Here is a 20,029-nt window from a genome sequence, read left to right as displayed (position 1 = left end):
AAATGATTTGTGGGAGACTGCATATGGAGAAAATTTTCAGAGGAAAGTCTGGATATCAAATTTTCTTTAGTTAAAATTTTATTTTGTACAGGGGAGTTTGTTAGCATAACTGAGGTAAAAAACCTTTCTTTTTGTATGTTTTGGAAATGTATCAAGTTCTCCCTTCTGATTAGTTTCACCAAGACAAAATTCTGTTCTTAGAATCATCCAGCAATGCACTCCCTCTGTCTGTGAATATCATAGATCTACATGCTATGTAGGTATGTAGTAGCACAGTGAATCTGAGGGTATGTCTACACTATGAAATTAGGTCGAATTTATAGAAGTCGGTTTTTTAGAAATCGTTTTTATATATTTGAGTGTGTCCCCACAGAAAATGCTCTAAGTGCATTAAGTGCATTAACTCGGCCAAGTGCTTCCACAGAAGTGAGGCTAGGGTCGACTTCCGGAGTGTTGCACTGAGGGTAGCTATCCCACAGTTCCCTCAGTCTCCGCCGCCCATTGGAATTCTGGGTTGAGATCCCAATGCCTGATGGGGCAAAAACATTGTCGCGGGTGGTTCTGTGTACATGTTGTCAGGCCCTCCCTCTCTTCCTCCCTCCATAAAAGCAACGGCAGATAATCGTTTCATGCCTTTTTTCCTGAGTTACCTGTGCAGATGCCATACCACAGCAAGCATGGAGCCAGCTCAGCTCATTATTACCGTGCATCTCCTGGGTGCTGGCAGATGTGGTACTGCATTGCTACACAGTAGCAGCAACCCATTGCCTTGTGGCAGCAGACGGTGCAATAGGCCTGATAACCATCATCGTTATGTCTGAGGTGCTCCTGGCCGCCTCAGTAAGGTCAGTCAGGAGCTCCTGGGCAGACATGGGCGCAGGGACTAAAATAGAAATGACTTGACCAGGTCATTCTCTTTAGTCCTGCCGGCAGTCCTATTGTACCGTCTTATGGCAAGCAGGCAGGAGATGAGGATGGCTAGCAGTCCTACTGCACCGACTGCTGCCAGCCAAAGATGTAAAAGATAGATGGAGTGGATCAAAACAAGAAATACACCAGATTTGTTTTGTATTCATTTGCTCCCCCCTCCCTCCCTCCGTGAAATCAGCAGCTGACAATCATTTCGGTGAAGTCTGTCAGGGACACCTTGAAAAGTTTAATGGAGATTCAGTCTGAAATACTGGGGGGAGGGTTAGCTCAGTGAATTGAGCATTGGGCTGAGCATTGGCCTGCTAAGCCCAGGGTTTTGAGTTCAATCCTTGAGGGTGCCATTCTGTGTGACACTTGTTTTTGTTTCTCCTTGATGTAAAACCACCCCCTTTGTTGATTTTAATTCCCTGTAAGCCAACCCTGTAAGCCGTGTTGTCAGTCGCCCCTCCCTCCGTCAGAGCAACGGTAGACAATCGTTCCGCGCCTTTTTTCTGTGCAGATGCCATACCATGGCAAGCACGGAGCACATTAAACACCACATGCATTATCCAGCAGTATATGCAGCACCACAACCTGGCAAAGTGAAACCGGGCGAGTAGGTGACGTCAGCACGGTGATGAGAGTGATGAGGACATGGACACAGACTTCTCTCAAAGCACAGGCCCTGGCAATGTGGGCATCATGGTGCTAATGGGGCAGGTTCATGCTGTGGAACGCCAATTCTGGGGCCGGGAAACAATCACAGACTGGTGGGACCGCATAGTGTTGCAGGTCTGGGATGATTCCCAGTGGCTGCGAAACTTTCGCATGCATAAGGGCACTTTCATGGAACTTTGTGACTTGCTTTCCCCTTCCCAGAGGTGCAAGAATACCAAGATGAGAGCAGCCCTCACAGCTGAGAAGCGGGTGGCGATAGCCCTGTGGAAGCTTGCAATGCCAGACAGCTACTGGTCAGTTGGGAATCAATTTGGAGTGGACAAATCTACTGTGGGGGCTGCTGTGATGCAAGTAGCCAACACAATGAAAGATCTGCTGATATCAAGGGTAGTGACCCTGGGAAATCATAGAATCATAGAATATCAGGGGTTGGAAGGGATCTCAGGAGGTCATCTAGTCCAACCCCCTGCTCAAAGCAGGACCAATCCCCAACTAAATCATCCCAGCCAGGGCTTTGTCAAGCCTGACCTTAAAAACTTCTAAGGAAGGAGATTCCACCACCTCCCTAGGGAATGCATTCCAGTGTTTCACCACCTTCCTAGTGAAAAAGTTTTTCCTAATATCCAACCTAAACCTCCCCCACTGCAACTTGAGACCATTAGTCCTTGTTCTGTCATCTGCTACCGCTGAGAACAGTCTAGACCCATCCTCTTTGGAACCCCCTTTCAGGTAGTTGAAAGCAGCTATCAAATCCCCTCTCATTCTTCTCTATCGCAGACTAAACAATCCCAGTTCCCTCAGCCTCTCCTCATAAGTCATGTGTTTCAGTCCTCTAATCATTTTTGTTGCCCTCCGCTGGACTCTTCCCAATTTATCCACATCCTTCTTGTAGTGTGGGGCCCAAAACTGGACGCAGTACTCCAGATGAGGCTTCACCAATGTCGAATAGAAGGGAATGATCACGTCCCTTGATCTGCTGGCAATGTCCCTATTTATACATCCCAAAATGCCATTGGCTTTTTGGCAATGAGAGAACACTGTTGACTCATATCCAGCTTCTCATCCACTGTAACCCCTTGGTCCTTTTCTGCAGAACTGCTGCCTAGCCATTCGGTCCCTTGTCTGTAGCGATGCATGGGATTCTTCCGTCCTAAGTGCAGGACTCTGCACTTGTCCTTGTGGAACCTCATCAGATTTCTTTTGGCCCAATCCTCTAACTTGTCTAGGGCCCTCTGTATCCTATCCCTACCCTCCAATGTATCTATCTCTCTTCCCAGTTTAGTGTCATCTGCAAACTTGCTGAGGGTGCAATCCACATCATACTCCAGCTCATTAATGAAGATATTGAACAAAACCAGCCCGAGGACTGACCCTTGGGGCACTCCACTTGATACTGGCTGCCAAGTAGACATGGAGCCATTGATCACTACCCATTGAGCCCGACAATCTAGCCAGCTTTCTATCCACCATATCGTCCATTCATCCAGCCCATACTTCTTTAACTTACTGGCAAGAATACTGTGGGAGACAGTGTCAAATGCTTTGCTAAAGTCAAGGAACATGTGCAGGTCATAGTGGATGGCTTTGCTGCAATGGGATTTCCTAACTGTGGTGGGGCCATAGACGGAACCCATATCCCTATCTTGGCACCGGAGCACCAAGCCAGTGAGTACATAAACCGGAAGGGGTATTTTTCAATAGGGCTGCAAGCACTGGTGGATCTCAAGGGATGTTTCACCAAAATCAACATGAGATGGCCAGGAAAGGTACATGACGCTTGCATCTTCAGGAACTCTGGTCTGTTTTAAAAGCTGCAGGAAGGGACTTTATTCTCAGACCAGAAAATAACTGTTGGGGATGTTGAAATGCCTATAGTTATCCTTGGGGACCCGCCTACCCCTTAATGCCATGGCTCATGAAGCCGTACACAGGCAGCCTGGACAGTAGTCAGGAGCTGTTCAACTACAGGCTGAGAAAGTGGAGAATGGTGTAGAAAGTGCATTTGGACGTTTAAAGGGTAGCTGGCGCAGTTTACTGACTCAGTTGGACCTCAGCGAAACCAATATTCCCACTGTTATTACTGCTTGCTGTGCGTTCCACAATATCTGTGAGAGTAAGGGGGAGATGTTTATGGCGGGGCGGGAGGTTGAGGCAAATCGCCTGGCCACTGGTTATGTGCAGCCAGACACCAGGGCGGTTAGAAGAGCACAGGAGGGTGCGGTGCACATCAGAGAAGCTTTGAAAACCAGTTTCATGACTGGCCAGGATACGGTGTGAAAGTTCTGTTTGTTTCTCCTTGACGAAATCCCCCCCCCACCTTCGTTCACTCTACTTTCCTGTAAGCTAACCACCCTCCCCTCCTCCCTTTGATCACCACTTGCAGAGGCAATAAAGTCTTTGTTGCTTCACATTCACGCATTCTTTATTAATTTGTCACACAAATAGGGGGATAACTGCCAAGGTAGCCTGGGAGGGGTGGTGGAGGAGGGAAGGACAAGGCCACACAGCACTTTAAAAGTTTTAAACTTATTGAATGCCCGCCTTCTGTTGCTTGGGCAATCCTCTGGGGTGGAGTGGCTGGGTGGCCAGAGGCCACCCCACCGCGTTCTTGGGCATCTGGGTGAGGAGGCTATGGAACTTGGGGAGGAGGGCAGTTGGTTACACAGGCTGTAGCGGCAGTCTGTGCTCCGGCTGCCTTTCCTGCAGCTCAACCATATGCTCGAGCATATTAGTTTGATCCTCCAGCAGTCTCAGCATTGAATCCTGCTGCCACCTTTCAGCTTCAGCCCTCTCTTCAGCCCGCCACCTCTCCTCCTGGTCATTTTGTGCTTTCCTGCATTCTGACATTGTCTGCCTCCATGCATTCATCTGTGCTCTGTCAGTGTGGGAGGACAGCATGAGCTCAGAGAACATTTCATCACGAGTGCATTTTTTTCGCCTTCTAATCTTTGCTAGCCTCTGGGAAGGAGAAGATCCTGTGATCATTGAAACACATGCAGCTGGTGGAGAAAAAGAAAGGGACAGTGGTATTTAAAAAGACACATTTTATAGAAAAATGGGTACACTCTTTCACGGTAAACCTTGCTGTTAACATTACATATATAGCACATGTGCTTTCGTGACAAAGTCACATTTTGCCTCCTCCTACCACGTGGCTAGCCCTTCCCCCCTCCCCGTGGCTAACAGCGGGGAACATTTCTGTTCAGCCACAGGCAAACAGCCTAGCAGGAATGGCCATCTCTGAATGTCCCCTTAAGAAAAGTACCCTATTTCAACCAGGTGACCATGAATGATACCACTTTCCTGAGGATAACACAGAAAGATAAAGAACAGATGTTGTTTGAATGCCAGCAAACATACACTGCAATGCTTTATTCTGCAATGATTCCCGACTATGTGCTACTGGCCTGGTGTGGTAAAGTGTCCTACCATGGTGGACAGAATAAGGCTGCCCTCCCCAGAAACCTTTTGCAAAAGCTTTGGGAGTACATCCAGGAGAGCTTTATGGAGATGTCCCTGGAGGATTTCCGCTCCATCCCCAGACACGTTAACAGACTTTTCCAGTAGCTGTACTGGCCGCAAATGCCAGGGCAAATTAATCATTAAACACGCTTGCTTTTAAACCATGTATACTATTTAAAAAGGTACACTCACCAGAGGTCCCTTCTCTGCCTGGCGGGTCCGGGAGGCAGCCTTGGATGGGTTTGGGGGATCCTGACTCCAGGTCCAGGGTGAGAAACAGTTCCTGGCTGTCGGGAAAACTGGTTTCTCCGCTTGCTTGCTGTGAGCTATCTACAACCTCATCATCATCATTTTCCTCATCCCCAAAACCTGCTTCCGTGTTGCCTCCATTTCCATTGAAGGAGTCAAACAACATGGTTGCGGTAGTGGTGGCTGAACCCCCTAAAATGGCATGCAGCTCATCATAAGAGAAGCATGTTTTGGGCTCTGACCTGGAGCGGCCGTTTGCCTCTCTGGTTTTCTGGTAGGCTTGCCTCAGCTCCTTAAGTTTCATGCGGCACTGCTTCGGGTCCCTGTTATGGCCTATGTCCTTCATGCCCTGGGAGATTTTGACAAATGTTCTGGTATTTCAAAAACTGGAACGGAGTTTTGATAGCACGGATTCCTCTCCCCATACAACGATCATATCCCGTACCTCTCGTTCAGTCCATGCCGGAGCTCTTTTGCAATTCTGGGACTCCATCATGGTCACCTCTGCTGATGAGCTCTGCATGGTCACCTCTACTGATGAGCTCTGCACTCACCTGCAGCTCGCCACGCTGGCCAAACAGGAAATTAAATTCAAAAGTTCACGGGCCTTTTTCTCTCTACCTGACCAGTGCATCTGAGTTGAGAGTGCTGTCCACAGCGGTCACAATGGAGCACTCTGGGATAGCTCCCGGAGGCCAATACCGTCGAATTGCATCCACAGTACCCCAAATTTGACCCAGCAAGGTCGATTTCAGCGCTAATCCCCTTGTCGGGGGTGGAGTAAGGAAATCGATTTTAAGAGCCCTTTAAGTCGGAAAAAAGGGCTTCGTCATGTGGACGGGTGCAGGGTTAAATTGATTTAACGCTGCTAAATTCAATCTCAACTCCTAGTATAGATCAGGGCTGAGTATCACAATATGCATCAGAATGTAACATTTTGCTTGCAAAGTGCAGGGTTGGTTTTTGTTAATACATTATTAACCAAAGCACTGACTCCACCTAATCTGAAATGCAATCTACATTCCTTTTTTTCTATTTCAGCTTTAAAAATGGCTAATAAAGAAATTAAAGCAGATCATACCTCTTACAGGCAAATGCTTTAACTTTTTCTAGGAAGGAATACAGTGCCATAAATATATATTTGCTTCATTTATAGCAAGTTTGGTAGCAAAAAAAAACAAAAAAACAACCCATAATAAAATGAGGCTTAAGAGCACAAGTCTGAACTAAATGCACTTTTTTTGCTATCATGGTTGTTACTGAAGTTCAAATTTTAAAAAAGGATCAAGCAAATTGAGTGTTGCCAATGGCTGTTATGACTTCTGCAAAGACTGCGGAGAGACAGAGACTCTACAGTTAGGGAAGTCGGCACCTCTGTTGATGTCCCCAACTTGGATAATCTTTGGCAGAAAGTTCTCTTGTTCAACAACTACCAGATTTACAGCTAATCCAGTTTAAGGTCTTGAGTACAATCTACCATGCAAAATCAAGGCTCTTTCATGTGTGGGTGATAAATTGCTTGCAACATTTTCAGCTTAAAATACATTCTCTGAAAATTCATTAAAATACCCGGTTAAGGGAAGTCTTATGGTGAGATATCTTTCCGCCCAAGTTGTACGTCTATTCCTAACTGAATAAAAAAAGGTAGATTTCTTTATCCTGCCTTCATTTTATTCTCATTCTTAAGGAAAACTATATAGTTGGTGTGTCTCTGAGTTTTTATACATTTCTTATCATATTTATTACTTTTCCCATTGGCTAAATATTAACTACACAATATTATGTGGGTGACCTTTAGTTAATTAACAGATTTTTAATGTTGGGTCAGATACACATCATTATAACATATTGTACGTTCACTTATATGTCACTTGTGTGAAGTGTTAGCATGATCCTTTTAAAACGTATTTTCTCTTTCTATAAGCTCTTTCCTTTAAAAATGTGGGAAACCTGCAGTGTTTGGGAGTTTTGTGAAATACGTTAGGAAATGTTCTAGATATTTCACTGAATTTATGGGAACTTTTTTCAAATGAAAATGTCTTGGAATATAATTATAAATGTATTGATTTTTTAAAACCATATACATTGTTTACACACATGCCATGAGAAACTAAATACCATTTGGTTAATGGCATTGCTGATAATTTTAAAACTTTCTCTCCAGCTGTCTCTACCTTTTGTACATGCTCACATGCATGCACACATATACGCACGTACACCCGTCCCAACCCCCCACCTCACACAAATAAAATTTTAGCAACCTTCATGGAACTTGGAAGGAGGACCATAAATTGTAGGAGGGAAGAGTATGGAGGAGGCACCAGGAAGTTAGATTGTATACATGTGGTTTAAATGTTAGTTGCAGTTGCAGCCCCTCTGTAAATAATTCTCGTAATAAAGAGCCAGTTTAGTTTTACAGGCATAGAGTTCTCATGTTATTATCCAATGTTCAGTACGTGAAACAAATTTCCACTCTCAAGGTCATGTCTCTCCCTGTCAGCAGTCATACTATTTCTTCCAAATGACAGGCCCTTTCCCTCTCATTTCCCAATCTCTTTTTTTGATCTCAGCACCTAAGCTTCTCTGGGCCGGTACAAAAAGACACCTCCCTGAGCAACGTAAGTTACATTGACCTAAGTGCTGTCTACCCCAGCACTATGTCGGTGGGAGATGCTCTCCCACTGACATAGCTTCTGCCTCTTGTGGGGGTGGAGTACTTATGCTGACAAGAGACTGCTCTCCTGTTGGCCTTGAATGTCTTCCCCAGATATGCTACAGCGGCACAGCTGGCCTGATGTAGCACTGTGGTGTAGACTTGCCCTCTGTCTCAGCTGTTGAACTTGTCCTACTTACCCTTCAGGACATCTCCCTCTGTCAGTAATCTGCCATTTTCCCACATCTCTATTCCAGGATCCCCTCTCTTTTTTTATATTTGCTTCTTTCTCTGTTGAAGCCTCTCTCTTTTTTTCATGTTGCTGTCTTCATTGGTTGAATTCTTTAGGCCTTCTTCTCTCCAACAAGAGACCTCAACCTCTAATGATACAAATTTGCGTGTGTTGCTGATCCTTATAAAAATAGGTATTATTTGATAAGTATAGGACTGACTATAGAGATGAGATTATGCAATCGTGGTGTGGAAGTGACTATGCTAGTACATATGGTCAACTTCTGAGCATGCCCAGTATGAAGTAGATTTTTCCAGAAGCCAGTGTGATTGTAAGCTAAATAGAAGAGCTGTAACTGTCACTGTCAATCATATGGGACATAATTTCTAGACTCCTACTCTCTACTTGTGCATATGAAAAATTGCACAAGCACATATATGTGCTTACACTCTGCAGGTACAAACATTTGCATGCAAACTACTGTTTAATATCTGTATTAGAATTGGCATTATAAAATTTAGTAGGACAAAGAGAATTTGTACACCAATATCCAAGACTTATGCATTGGCGGGTATTAGAACTGTAAACTTTATTTGCATCTGTCTAGATTCAGGTATGTATCTGAATGTATGTATCAGGTATGTGAGAGGGAACAATTTTGTGCACACACATAATTGAAGGCTAAAAGACATCTGGCTGCAAATTTTGTCCTTAATATTTCAGCATTAACACAATTTCTGTTACTTACACAAACTTAACTGATGACCACACTTGGGCATGTAAAGACATAAAACAACTGCAAAACATTTTAAAAGATCTTCTAATTGCATGATGGCTAGAAATGGTAACATGTATTTTGTATTACTAAGCAGCCTGTCTTTTTTCATCTCTTTATGTCCTTTGGAATTGAATAAACTAGTCCATTATGCTGACTTATGAGAGCCCAGTTAAAACAATGAACAAAGATCAATCTCATGTCAAAACAAGTCACGAAACTGCTCATCTCTAATAGATTTACCTAGTATGGACTATTTTGTGAACATTGGTTGCTTCATGTATATATTCTCTTAACTCTACTTAGTAACAAGCAACAGTGTTTACAGTTTTGGTCTACAGAGGAACGTCCTTAAAGTGAAATAACTTTTTTCCAAGCAACATATTTACTGTGAGCAGAGGCTCACTTTCACAGTGCATTCCAATATTGCAGTTCCAATAAAAAAATGGGAACTTTTATTTTACTTCATTGTACACTGCAGCGAGGCCTAACCACAACCCTGCATATCCCAGAACTTTGGGTAGCGAAATGGAGGGGAGAAGCAGAATCCAGACTTTAATACTAAGTCTGTGGTTTTCACCCAGCTTTACTATAAAAAGAGTCTGAATATATCTGAGTTCACAATAAGCAGGTTCTGCTGTATTTTTACATCTCAGGCAGTCACAGATGGTAGGTCGCACGCGTTCTTTACATGACTGATACATTTTCCCAGCATTCTCCCTTCACGTATACCAGTGCAGCTCCACTAACTCCAGTGGAGTTACTGCAGAAGATCAGACTCAAGCCCAGTATATAGAACGTAGGAAAAGTTAGATCCCAAAGTGACCTTTGGCACCAGTACCACATAGGCCAGCATAGAAACCAGTTTTGTGGCCCATCGGAGATTACTGGCATCCCGCATGTCTGCTCAACCAGTGCTTCAGATCCCCTACAGGAGGTTTAAGTGGTAAGGACTACCTTGAGCTGGCTGACTTCTTGAGTGTTGAATTTTAACCTTAGTTCTTTTGTTTCCTGGACAAGGAGTTCTGCGGTGGCAGAGCATGACTCTGTAGTGACCCTATCTAATCAAGATGGGAGTGTTGTTGTGGGTCACTGGGTAAGCTGCATTATTTAGATTGGAAGCTCCTTGGACCAGGGACCATGTGTTTCTTTGGGTTGGGGTTTTTTGTTTTTGTTTTTTGTTCTTGTTTGCTATAAAGAGCCATGCACATTTCTGGAGCTATACAGATGTTAAAAAATAATTCAGTCCTCCTTGGTGATAAAGATAGAGTAGCCAAATGTGGGGCTGTTGAGTGGGTGGAAGTTAAAGGAGAAAACACAAGATCTTGAGGGACATCCCCAAATAGCTAAACATATAAAGCAGAGACTCTATATAATTCAGTTTCTGTTGTTAACATTTTGTTTTTAAAAATGCTACATTTCACTCTATTAAGTGACATTCACTTCCCCAAATGTTCACAGCATCAAATAAATTGTTATACTTCATTCATTTCTTGTGCATATTCTTATTTTAACAGTATGGTGCCTGATTTCACAAACACATTCCATCGCTGGAGATCTATCACCTGAAGGCATTAATGAAACTTCTGTCAAAATTTCTCTCTCCTGCAAGATGATTGGAGAAGAAAAACCTCCATCTCCAACAGAAAAGGAGTACTTGTGGCACCTTAGAGACTACTAACACGGCTGCTACTCTGAAACATCTCCAACAGAATGACTGGTCCTTTGTTAGAGAAGAACTACTGTATGATGTAATCTGTTTCCTTCAGTTTCTGCTGTAACCCACCCTGTGCCTGGTCCCATTTGTTAAGATTTCGAGGGGATTTGATGGAATGAGATCAAGAGTAAAAAGGAGTCACATCACGTGTAGCAGTCCGAGGAACTTGGCAAGGAGTTTGTACCTAATTGAGACGCTTTGCTGGCTGAAGTGTCCTGGCTTCTTGCCCAATCATCGGACTCCTTGGAGCAACCAATAAGGTCATTAGTGTGCAGGCTTAATACAAAGTGACCTTGGACTACCTTTTTTTCCTGGGAGTAAAAAAATCACCTGGGCACTATAGCATGGGAAAGTGACACTTTAATCCTGCTGTTTTTCATTCCTTTGCCTTTGGCCTGTGTCATGCACTTTCACAGACGACTGACTGACCTGTAAATGGAGATTAAATAATTTCTTTAACAAATTCATTGGCCAGTTGGGCTTACTGTTTGCAACATTGTAAATGAGGGCATTGCTGACTTCAGAAATACTGAAGTCTGATTTCAATTACTTTTTTCACTGAGACTGGGGACTGGGTCCTGTAAAAAAGAATCAAACCTAAAATTCACACAATGGTCTGAATACCTTGAAATAAACCTCAACTGACAGTGAATTTTGATCACAGCCTTTTTGATTTTTTCCCATTTCTGCCAGTATACTCTGCTGATATACTCATCCATACATCTCAAAGCACTTTACAAAGCCTAGGCTAACTACAGACTATCATATAAAGTTTACTAGGAATAGACAAAGTATAGAGTAATTTTGTGCAACTCTTAATATTGCATCCAGTGTTTGGATACTATGGTGGTAGGGAGTGGCATCATTTCAGAAAAAGTTTAGGGGGTAGGGAGCAAAGTTCTATCAGCGTCCCTGCTTCTGCCTCTCCATTGAGGTCATGGCTGCTCTTGATGGTTAGTGGGTTGGTCCCATCCTGAAGGGAGGCAGAGAGGTGGCATGTCTGTCCTATCCCAGACAAAAAGAAAAGGAGTACTTGTGGCACCTTAGAGACTAACCAATTTGATGTGAGCTGTAGCTCACGACAGCTCATGCTCAAATAAATTGGTCAGTCTCTAAGGTGCCACAAGTACTCCTTTTCTTTTTGCGAAGACAGACTAACACGGCTGTTACTCTGAAACCTATCCCAGACAGTGTGTGTGGGTGTGTGGAGGGAGGGGGGGAGCTGCGGGCATGGGATTTGGAGGTGATGGTGGGGGAAAGAGCCAATCCCCCCACATACACACTTTTTAAATAGGCCCCCCAAGCTGGCATGATGGAGAGGTGTCTGAGCCAAATTTGAGTGGTGGTGTTACACCGTGTGCCAAAGTTCATTGAGAAGCATTGCAACCAGAGGTGCAGGGTTTCGGCATCACTCAAATTTGGCCCAGCTGCACCTTGATCATTATAAATGGGTGGCCGGGCCAAATTTCAGTGAGTGGTATTGCAGCCTTGTGTGCCCAACCCACTTTTGCAGTCTTTCAGGTGTCCAGTAGCAGTAGCTGTGGGAGGGGTGCGTCTCACCAATGGTGGGCCCAGAGAAGGGATCAGGGCCCCATTCTCCCTGTGCTCAGCTCTGGCTCAGGCTGCCACTGCTGCTTTCTGTCTGGTAGGTGGGGGCGTGGGGGCGGCGCTGACAATGCAGTGATTAGGAGACCTGGCTTGGCCAGCTCCAAAGTGGCCCCGGGGAAGACACCGCAGCACTGGCTGGCGAGGACCTATGGAAAGCTTGCGGGACAAACCAAATGACACCCCCTGTGATAGGTGTATTAGAAACACTTAAGACAAGTAGTAAAACTTACTTAACTTGGCCAAAACTGTGAGCCATTTATTTTTCCTCCTACTCTCCATTTTCCTTATTCTTTGTCACTGCTGACAACACCAATATTCTCCTTGTCCCCATGGCTTATAACTCGGGCATCTTTTCAATCATTTCTGTGATGCTCCCCCAGGGGTACCCAGGGTTGTGAGGCACCTCACTACGACCTGTCCTTAGTGTGAAGGAGTCTTGTCTGTTCTCGCTGTGGCTCAGCTCCCTGAAACCACCAGCCTCTGGCAGCATAAGGACTGCCTTCCAGGCCTCTGCAGGCCTTGCTCCCTCTGTGCAGGTTAGTGAATAGCACCCACCAGCCCCTGAACCCTCTCCAAGCATTCCCTATGTCCAGCCTCTTATTCATTCAACAGTCACAGAAATACCAGGCCTGCTGTTCCCAAAACAACACTGCACAAGAGCTTGTAAGATTCAGCTCAGACCCACCACTTTGCTTAACACCATATAACTGAGATATATTTATAGTGAAAACAACAACAAGTTTGTTATTAAGGTCTAGAAATTCAAGAGATAGTGATCAAGGATATTGGAAATAATAGTTACATATAAAACAAAATCATAACACACTTTATGGAGAGTAAACTTAAGCCAGAGGTTAACCTCCAGTTTAAAGAAGTGTATCTGACCCTAAGTCCTCTTCAGCATTTTCAACCAGGGTTGGCTGAGATCCCATTTTCATAAATGCTATCTGTTTACTTCCGCAATGCAGAATGCTAGGGTGTCTTCTTTGCCTTCTAGCTATACCCCCAAAGTTCATTGTCTTTGCTCATAGACAGGATAAACTTCTATGATTTGTTTTTTCCTATGTGCGTCCTTCCTGTTGATTTCATATCTCTATGTAAACGTCTGACTTTGTATATGAATGGGCATCCATTGTTAGCTTACAGTTCTTAATTTACATCCCGACAGAAAGAGAGGTGAATAAATATCTCTTTTCTCACAGAAAACCTGTTTTTCACCTCTGCTGGTGACTAATACCTCGATACAGACCCTAAGAACATATTTTCAGTATATATATATATATATTTAACTTCTTACATAGTAGCTGTACATACATTTCACCATGATATTAATAGCCAGTGTGACACAGCTTTCAGTTGAGATTTCACCTGACATTTTTTGGTGAACCAGAATCAGGATATTCCTGTATTCCCCTTGCTAGCTGTCATTAAGAGATTCTTGGGTCACAACTCTTTCTTCTACCTAACGTAAGTACTTATATACCGCCCTCCCACCATAATTACAGTCTGAGCAACTTAAAGAGCAAATCTTTAATGTATTTATCCTCACAACATCCCTGTGAGGTAGCAAAGTATCCTTATCCCCATTTTACAGATGGGAAACTGAGTCTGTTGAACAGGGAATTGAATCCAGGTGTCCTGATCCTCAGTCTAGTACTCTACTCACTGGCCATCTTTTCCTCAACCTTACAGCCGGACTTCATTCAAACCTTGAAATATTTTCCCTAGACAACATTCCAAAAACCTGACCTTCCTTGCTATTCCAGCAACCATCTCCCATTCTGAATGCTACAACCTCTAGCCTCTATCATGAAGTGCCCTTAAACAGTCTGTACACAACATCACCACTAATAACTTCCTTATTCAACAATCTGACCATTTCAGCCTCTCTTTGAATCCCTCCAGTATCATCCCTTTTTTCCAGCAAATCATGTTTATACTTCTTGTCTGGCCTTCAAGGCCCTTGTCTCAAAGTTAGCTGGGTTTTTAAGAGACGTTCAGGCCCAGCCAGCTGCTCTGAGCACAGGCGCTGACTTTCCAATGCGCCAGGGGGGCACGGGGGGGGGGATAGCTCAGTGGTTTGAGCATTGGCCTGCTAAACCCAGGGTTGTGAGTTCAATCCCTGAGGGGGACAGTTAGGGATTTAGAGCAAAAAAAAATTGGGGATCGGTCCTGCTTTGAGCAGGGGGTTGGACTAGATGACCTCCTGAGGTCCCTTCCAACCCTGAGATTCTATGATACTTACAAACCCCTGGCTCTGCCCCCTTCCCACCCCATGCCTGTTATACCAATAAAATAAAAACCAGCAGGATCTTATTAATGGGAAAAAGGCAAAATACCACATTTATTGTGAATACAGAAAGAATCATAGTAAGCAGTTAGTTATAGCTATAACATTCCATTCAATTTCATATTTATTTACACACACACACACACACACATACAGGTTCTGCAAGGTTGTTATCATAGTCACCAGCCTTAGAGTTGCTCATGCCAAGCCACTGGCCAGGTGGCCTGGACATAAGGAGGGAGCAGGGCCTTGTCAGATGCACATCTGATGCTCCTGGAAGTTGGTTTGCAGAATCAGACCCCAAAGTTCTCACTTTCTAGAGTCCATTTTTATAGGAATTTCTTGCTATGCCAGTCTATGGGAATTGCTTCATCATGCTGTTGCTGAATCAATCAGCAGATGGCACATTCCTGACGGCTCCGTGCTGCCAGATGTTATCTTGTTCTTTGGTTCTCCCATTCTTGAGGCTGTTGGGTGGATTCCAGTCTGCCCTCCAGAGGTCCTCTGGTTATTTCCACTTGACGCCTTCTTCAGCCGATGGACACTGGATTCTTAGGCTGGCACCTCCCTGATCATTCAGTTATTATCCACACCAACAGGTTTCAGAGTAACAGCCGTGTTAGTCTGTATTCGCAAAAAGAAAAGGAGTACTTGTGGCACCTTAGAGACTAACCAATTTATTTGAGCATAAGCTTTCGTGAGCTACAGCTCACTTCATCGGATGCATACTGTGGAAAGTGTAGAGGATCTTTTTATATACACACAAAGCATGAAAAAATACCTCCTCCCACCCCACTCTCCTGCTGGTAATAGCTTATCTAAAGTGATCAGTCTCCTTACAATGTGTATGATAATCAAGTTGGGCCATTTCCAGCACAAATCCAGGGTTTAACAAGAACATCTGAGGAGGGGGGGGGTAGGAAAAAACAAGGGGAAATAGGTTACCTTGCATAATGACTTAGCCACTCCCAGTCTCTATTCAAGCCTAAGTTAATTGTATCCACTTTGCAAATGAATGTCCTGTAGTAGGTGACTTCTGGGAACTCTTCTGGCTCTATCAATCTGTTTCTTCACTTCCGCAGGTGGGTACTGTAGTTGTAAGAATGCTTGATAGAGATCTTGTAGGTGTTAGATAAGCTATTACCAGCAGGAGAGTGGGTTTGTGTGTGGGGGGGGGGTGGGGGGGTGGTGAGAAAACCTGGATTTGTGCTGGAAATGGTCCAACTTGATTATCATACACATTGTAAGGAGACTGATCACTTTAGATAAGCTATTACCAGCAGGAGAGTGGGGTGGGAGGAGGTATTTTTTCATGCTTTGTGTGTATATAAAAAGATCTTCTACACTTTCCACAGTATGCATCCGATGAAGTGAGCTGTAGCTCAGAAAAGCTTATGCTCAAATAAATTGGTTAGTCTCTAAGGTGCCACAAGTACTCCTTTTCTTTATCCACACCAAGCACCCATCCACATACATCCTCTATTTCTATTTTAATCACAATTGTTAACAAAGCAAGATGAATACAACAAAAGGGCGGGGAGTCTCTGGGTGCTGTTTCTGTTGTTACAGAGTATTGCTTTGAGTCTCTCTCTGTGTGAGTAGTTGTTGTTACAAAGAATTGCTTTGAGAACAGACTCTGTCTTAGAATGTACTAACGCAATTAGCAGCTTGCAAGTTTAACACATAGAGGGAGAGAAACAGTACCAAAAACTAAGAGACCTCTTAATTAGTAATACCCTGGAATTTAAACTATGGGGAATCAAACTCATTTGTGATTTTACTACAGAACTTCTTTAATGTGATCCAACACGCCACCCAACCCCACCCCTTCCCCCAAGGCCCCTATGTCCCTTTAACAGCTGTACCCAGCTTAGCTGAATAGATACACTGGGGGAGCTGCAAGGAGTTCTGATATAGCCATCTAAGTAGTAACACTAGACTCTGAGTTGCCAAGCTGAATCTACACTAAATGATATCTTTTGATCTTCCTAAAATCCTGACCGAGTGTCCTTACGCAGAACCCACAAACACCACATGGTATTAGGAGAGGATGGATAAGAGTGAGAAGAGAATGCAGGACAAAAGAGGTGTAGAAAATTGAACAGCTGAGAGCTCCACCAGAGTTGAAGTTATCTGGCAATGCAGCAGATAACAGGAAGAGATTTCAACAGAGATTTCAGCCTGTACATGAAAGCAAGCAGCTTCATTGAAAAAGAAAATTATCAGAATATATTTTTTAAAAAAATATTGCAGGGCCAGAAGAGATAGATGTTTATAACAGTGCAGTTCAGTCAGACAAAGCAAGCCTGCTTTAAGACAGTTATCCAGAAGTTTGAAGACTACTGTGCACCCAAGACAAATTACATTTTTGAAAGATATAAATTTCACATCAGAACTCAGAGAGAAGGAGAACCGTTTGAAAAATGTATGTTGGATTTCAAACAATTGAGCCAAATGTAATTAGGAACAGCTCACAGATTCAATAGTCAGAGGTCAAATAGTGATGGGTATTCGAGATTCAAAGATTAGAAAAAGACAGTTGGAAGATCCGGATTTGAACCTGGAGAAGGTAGTCAGAATATGCCAAGCAAAGGTTACCCAGAACAAATTGGCACTTTTGGAGGGAAAACAAGACACTGCTTTGATGGACAGAATCACTAACCCTCAATGCAAAGGGAAAGCACAAAGGCAGTACAGAGCAGAAATGAACAACAAGCCTGCAGAAAGCAAGTTTGCAAGAAAGGAGTTTGTTGAGGGCAACAAAAAAGAATTGGTCAAAGTGTGGATGCAAACACAGACCCAAGAAATGTCCCACCTTTGGACAAGGTTGCAACTAATGAAACAAAGTCAATCATTTTGCAGGAGTGTGCAAGCAGGAACAAAAAAAGAAACACCGTAAGCATGCTGTGTACCAAGAGAACCGTGCTAGCAATACAGGAGAAGAGTTTTCTTTAGGAGCTTTGAATGAAGCAGCAGCACCAAGTGTTTGGACTATTACCTTGGAAACGAATGGCACTTTTGTGACTTTTAAGCGGTGCTCAAGCAAATGTGGTAATAGCATATATTTTAATGGGTCTAAAGAAAAAAATGGGGTAGATTGACAATAGATGAGTAAAGTTAAGGGCTTACACTGGCGACCTCCTTCCGACTCTTGGCACATATGAGCTAAAGGTAAAGTTAAAAAATAAGAGAGAAATAATAAAAAATTATAATTGCGCCAAGAAAAAATGTGCCTATACTGGGCTTGAAAACATGTCAAGCTCGAGGGTTAATACAGAGACTATATTCATTAGGGGCAAGGGGAGGCAGGTATTAAGAAGCAGTTTCAAGATGTCTTTAAGAGCATAGGAAAACTGCCAGTAGGTTATCAAATTGAATTAACAGAGCCTTATTTTCCCATCATACATTCCCCTAGGAATACTTCTCTAGACCTGAGGGGGGGGGAAAAAACCTGAGAGGAACTAGACAAATTATTGGTACTAGAGATAATCAGGAAAGTAGAAGAGCCTACAGAATGGGTTCCTTCCTTAGTAATTGTAGAAAAGAAAGATGGAATCCTTAGATTATGCTTAGATCATAAAGAACTTAACGCATATGTCAAAAGAGCACATTTTCCCAAGTCCATTTGGGAATAACTTTCTAAAGAAATGGCTGGTGCGAAATATTTCTCCACATTGGATGCATCAGCAGAATTTTGGCAAATCTCCTTAGATGTGAGTAGCACATATTTATGCACTTTTAATTCACCATTGGGAATTTTTGCAGACTGCTTTTGCAGGCTGCCATTCAGATTAAGATCTGCACCCAAGGTATTTCATAGGACAATGCAACAAATATTCAAAGGTATAGAAGGTGCTGAGATATAAATTTCAGAGTAGCAGCCATGTTAGTCTGTATCTGCAAAAAGAACAGGAGGACTTGTGGCACCTTAGAGACTAACCTGAGCATAAGCTTTCGTGGGCTACAGCCCACTTCATTGGATGCATAGAATGGAACATACAGTAAGAAGATATATATGTACATATAAACAGTGGTGCACTGGAGCCGGTTCTCATGGGTTTGAGTGAACGGGTTGTTACATTTTGAACCAGTTTTAGAACCGGTTGTTAAAAATTGTTACGGCTCCCTGAGCTCCCGGCGGGGAAGCCTCCCCCCGGCCCCTCCCCCGCCTTCCCCCCTCTCGCAGAGCCTCAGTGTGCCATGCCGCCGGCGACAGTGCTCTGGACCGCTCCTGGGCCGCTCTACAGCTCCTGACTCTTTGAGCGGCATGGTCAGGGGGTGGGGCTGTGAGCTCCAGCAGCCCGCGCGGCATCCAGACATGCTGCCCTGAGCAGCACGGTCAGGGGGCTGGGCTGGGGCTGGGAGGAGGGGTTGGATAAGGGGCAGGGTGCAGCTGGAGGGGGTGGAGGTTCTGGGGGGGCGGTCAGGGGACGGGGAATGGGCGGGGTTGGGTAGGCGAGGGAGTTCCGGGGGGTCTGTCGGGTAGGGCCGGTGCAACCACTAGGCTGATTAGGCGGCTGCCTAGGGCACCTAGTGGTTGGGGGCACCAAAAAGCAGTGCCCCCCATATTTTTTTTAAACAGAGGAGCACAAGGTTGCCGCTGCTGCCCACCTCCTGGCTCCAGGGGCCGCCCACGGTGTGGCCAGTCCCTCCCCCTGGGGGAGCAGCCGGCGGTGGAGCGGGGAAGGGGAGGGTTTAGTGCTAGCAGCTACGCCTTCTTCCCCACTTTGTGGGCCAAGCCGGGCTCCCCGCCACCCCCGGGGCTCTCAGCGGCAGCTGCCACTGAGCAACCAGGGCACCCCTCCCCCAGCCAGTGCCACCCCCTCCAATGCCCACCGACTAGCTACCTTCTCCCCTGTGCACCCCCCACCCCAATAACCCACCCTGTCCTGCCACTTTTGCCTCTGGGCAACCTCCACCCAGCAACCCACCCCCCCCCAGCCAGCCACGGTCACCTTCACGCCTGCATCAACCTCGGGACCCCCCCCCCCCCGACCTGTCATCTCCCTCCTGTCCATTCCTACCTTGTGCAAACCCCTCCCTGCCACCTTCACCCCCCTGCAACAACCCCGGGCACATACACACACACCCCGCCTGCCAACCCCTTGCAACAACCCCTTCCTGCCTACTTCTCCGTTGTGCCATTCCCTCCCTGCCACTGCACGCTCTGCAACGAGCCCCTTTTGCCTCTGTGCAATCTCTTCCCTGGCATTACACCCCCGCCCCCTCCACCTCTTGGCACATCCCTTAAATCAGAACTTTTTATAGGGAACCAGTTGTTAAGATTTTGTCAGCTCATCACTGTATACAGAGAACACGAGAAGGTGGAAGTAGCCATACCAACTGTAAGAGGCTAATTAATTAAGATAAGCTATTATCAGCAGGAGAAAAAAACTTTTGTAGTGATAATCAAGATGGCCCATTTAGACAGTTGACAAGAAGGTGTGAGGATACTT

At 44.7% G+C, this 20,029-nt stretch overlaps 1 long non-coding RNA gene across 1 annotated transcript in view; it reads left to right on the top strand.

The window, feature by feature from the left end:
- The window catches only part of LOC140908984 (uncharacterized), a 132,163-nt gene extending 121,025 nt beyond the window's left edge, over positions 1-11,138 (top strand). Inside the window, exon 3 of the long non-coding RNA XR_012158039.1 lies at positions 10,476-11,138. This is a non-coding gene — a long non-coding RNA (uncharacterized lncRNA). The remainder of the gene's footprint in view (positions 1-10,475) is intronic.
- Positions 11,139-20,029: the final 8,891 nt, after the last annotated feature.

Source organism: Lepidochelys kempii, chromosome 3, assembly GCF_965140265.1.
Source record: "Lepidochelys kempii isolate rLepKem1 chromosome 3, rLepKem1.hap2, whole genome shotgun sequence".
Taxonomy (NCBI): Eukaryota; Metazoa; Chordata; order Testudines; family Cheloniidae; genus Lepidochelys; species Lepidochelys kempii.
Note: the sequence above shows the minus strand (reverse complement) of the source record. Positions and strands in the feature narration are given on the sequence as shown.